At 35.8% G+C, this 3,909-nt stretch overlaps 1 protein-coding gene across 1 annotated transcript in view; it reads left to right on the plus strand.

Annotated features, from left to right (window-relative positions):
* Nucleotides 1–1,726: 1,726 nt before the first annotated feature.
* The window catches only part of LOC101853002, a 12,409-nt gene continuing 10,226 nt past the window's right edge, over nucleotides 1,727–3,909 (plus strand). The window contains exon 1 of the mRNA XM_013082972.2: nucleotides 1,727–1,808. The gene's annotated coding sequence lies outside the window, so the exon portion shown is untranslated. The remainder of the gene's footprint in view (nucleotides 1,809–3,909) is intronic.

Consider the following 3,909-nt stretch of genomic DNA (forward strand, 5'->3'; position numbering starts at 1 on the left):
AAAGTGCAAAGCAGTACATTCATAATACAAACAATTGAACGTAAAAAGCATGATTCTTGTTGACATCCCACAATCCGAACAAAGAGTCAACAACTGAGACAAAAGCAATAGTATATACAAAAATCAAACCATGTTCTTTGGTGACATAATGAAATAGACCAGTAGCGACTCCAGTTGATGAAGCTTTTTATATATATAAATGGAAGAATATATATTATACCTTAATCTGAAGATGGTAACAATAAAATATTATCACAGATGGGAAAGTTCACAAATGAGCTCATGAAATATGTCACGAACGCTCGTTACTTTTTGGGCATAAAGAGCTGTGAGAATTATCATAAAGCCTGTTCGTTTGCCTTGACTGTGGCGGAAAAAAAATACTCCTCTGTTTTGAATAAAAGTCGGTTTATTTGCGATTGAAGGTGGTCGGGTTCATCTTGTGTCAGGGGTATATTTAGCAGCTTCCAAACAGTAGTGCACTTGGAAACTACAATTTTACACTTTGGTCAGCATTTTTGAGTAAAATTCCACGAAGGAATGTATTTTAAAATGGACACAAAAAGTGCCAAACCCAATTTTTTTTTTAATCGATCAAAATTGCTGAATGAGAGGGAAAATGATGATTCGTTCGATTTCATTACATTTTGACGAACGTCTGATTTTGCCATGATACCGTACATCAATGAGTCTTCAGACTCTTTTCAAATTGAGTCAAAGTTGTCGTTCGCCTGTTTCTTTAAGGCATGGGAGCCCAAATGGTGGAGTGGGAATGGAAGGCAGAAAAAAAAAACACTAGCATAAAATTATCTAGGAAATAGTTGCCAAACTTTTGGCGAATGACACATTTGAATGTGGTTGGAAACTGCAAATTTACTTTGTTTGTGCCTCGGATCAACTTTCTTTTCTTTTTTTTTTTTTTTTTTTTTTTCTTTTTTTTTTTTTTTTTTTTTCTTTTTTTTTTTTTTTTTTTTTTTTGCAGTTAAATCTGCACAAGAATGAATGTATATTATTTAAATACACATATAAGTTGCTTAGACAAAATCATGCTCTTATCTTTAAACTAACATCAAGAGTAAACAATTAATTAAGGAACCAAGGTTAACAATGGTGAAATGGTATAGGTTTAACGCCCTTATCAACACGATTAGGTTATTTAAGAGGTTAACAATGAGATGTCAATTGTTTCACAGACTCCTGATTATGACAAATTCATTAACATCTCCACTATGCCCCAGAATTAGTTTCCTACGACTTTCATTTTCCCCCAAATCAAAAAAAAAAAGACAGAGAAGGAAGCGATTTGAAGCCGAGAAAGAAATTGTGCTCGAAAAAAATGCCTTTCTAGAGATTTTAGCAGAAGGAACTCGGAACCAACGAACGAACATGACCGTGGTAATAAATGAAATGTGACCTAGAAAGTAACTACATTCTGTGGTTGATGTTGATTTCTTTAGTTCTCGGAGGTGTGGCAAAAAATACCCTTGTCTAATAGAAACTGATATAATACCTGGCGTTTCTTATTTGTAGTTGCAGACGGAGATTTACTTGGAGGGTCGAAAATTTCTTACATAGGAAGCAAAAATTCTAATAGTATTTTTTACCCTCCAGCCACGTTTGTATTGTGCTAGTGTTATATTTCTTTTCCATCTAAATATCGCGCGGAGTGTAAAGACAAGGTGAGTTTCACGTCTATATAAAAACCCATGAAAAGGAAGTATCATCAGACAATGCAGACTGACCTCTGATCCTTGTCATCACCACGATAACAGAATACCTTCTCCCTTTGAGAAAACAGAAACAACAAGGTATATTCATGTAACTATAATAAGAAATCATTACTATTCTGTCCAAAGTGTACTTAACTATAAAATAGTATGTAGTACCCAATTGCGTGGGTCGGAACCAGTTTCGTGGCAAATTCTGGTACACAAAAAGGCTGAATGATACAAGGTACGGCGCCATTTCTAGTTTCATGTCACTTTGAAGAAAACGTTTCCCTGCCAATTTACTACCTCAAAATTATATAGTTCTGTCTGACATTTTTGGCCGTTTTGAGTTACTAAGACCATGAGGTCAGAAACCAAATTTTCAATCAGCTTTAATATCGTAAGATTATTCGAAGTCGTCATTAAAATATTCAAAAGACTGCATTCGAAAAAGCCTGACAGGTTGTGAAACTCAAAAGTGTTGGTGTCATATTTCTCAAAACAAGGAACTGAGCATTTATTCTTCTGTCCCTTCGGTATACAAAAATGAGAGAGTTAAGTCAAAGTCGACGCCAGAACTTCAGCAGCAGTGCTCAGTAGTGTGCGGTTCTGCATTGCTATCCTCGACAATGCTGGGCACAGAATTCGCTATATCAGAATTTCAAAATAAATTTTAGTTTTATAGTCTTACGGTACTTCAAGACAAATCCCAACCTCAGAAGTACAAAGATCTAGCAGCTCAGTGTCTAATTTTGATCAATTTGACGTCAAAGATTTTGATTTTCACTTCGTGTCAAGCTTATTCAGGTGCATTTTTTAAAATTGTGATAACGACTCCGAATAATCTTATTCCCGACAATATGCTAACTGAACGCATGTTTTGAGAACCTTTAGTGGAAAAAAATATAATCATTATAAAAGTAATTTCTTGTGGCAAATTTTTCCAATAAAAATTGTCATTGGTGAGCTGTAACGAGGGCAATATGCGTATGCCAAATGTGTGAAAGAAACGGGAGGTGCTTTGAACAATCCCATTTTCCGCGTGACGTAGATTTGTAGTATTTTATCTAAATTTATGAAGAAATGTTGTTTCTTTTAATCTAGCCTCAGTTGTAGAGGAAAAATATGATTTAATTTAGACAAATTAATACAAACTGCTATGCGAAGTATGGGTGACATTGATTCTCCCAAAGACAGATAGATAGATAGATAGATAGATAGATAGATAGATAGATAGATAGATAGATAGAGAGATAGATAGATAGACCAAATTTTGTATTCTATTTCCAGACCCCAATATGAAATTGGCAATCCTCTGTCTAGCTCTTGCGACTGTGTAATCGGGTCTGTACCTCCCTGTGGAAGAAAAGAGAAATCTTCACGATGTTGCCCAAATAGTTGAGAATGTTTTCAAAGAATGCGAGCATGTTCTTCATCCTGGTAAAAAAAAATCTTCAAGATGTTGCTCAAATAGTTGAGGATATCATCGCTCAAGTTAATCCTATTCGTACGCCCTGGCGTCATTTGGTACCCCGGGGTTGTATTCTTCACATCTTATAATACTTCTAGTACGAAGCTCTCTTTGAAACTTTCAGTATTTCTCGAAAAATCCCTTTGGCAGACAGCTATGCAAACGTGAGGATCAGATAAACGAGTAAGTTTCCTCTTTGGAAAGTGGTGGCACAGAGTTCCCCCACGTCGTATGGTTACGATAGTAAAACACGACATACGGATATAGTTAATAATCTTCTTGACCCTAGCAATGACACCCCTGAAAAGAGGGATTTGGACGAGTTTCAGCCATCATTAACGGTCTCACCAAAAATTCAAATGCCAGCTCCTTCAAATTGCTCATAAAATTTAAGAGTTAGATGAGGGGATTCAACATGCTGTTAACCCAGGCGGTGCTGTTGCAAGGGAACTCAATATTAATTATAAAGATGCTTTTTAAAATATAACTTAAAAACTATCTCAGCAATTTGGTAGATAAGTAAGTATTCTAATCAATGTTAATGGTCACTGGCCCACATCCTATAAAGAATACACCTTTTACAGAATAGACTTCCGTGAAATGACAAAAATAAATTTTACAATCAGCAAGCAGACCCCTTGTGGGGAGGAGGGGGGAGCAGCTGTGGCATTGTTCCGCCTGCAATGATATTACGATACTATTCTCCGACCAACTAAGCAAGTAAGTTGG

This window comes from Aplysia californica, unplaced genomic scaffold, assembly GCF_000002075.1.
Source record: "Aplysia californica isolate F4 #8 unplaced genomic scaffold, AplCal3.0 scaffold00202, whole genome shotgun sequence".
NCBI lineage: Eukaryota > Metazoa > Mollusca > Gastropoda > Aplysiida > Aplysiidae > Aplysia > Aplysia californica.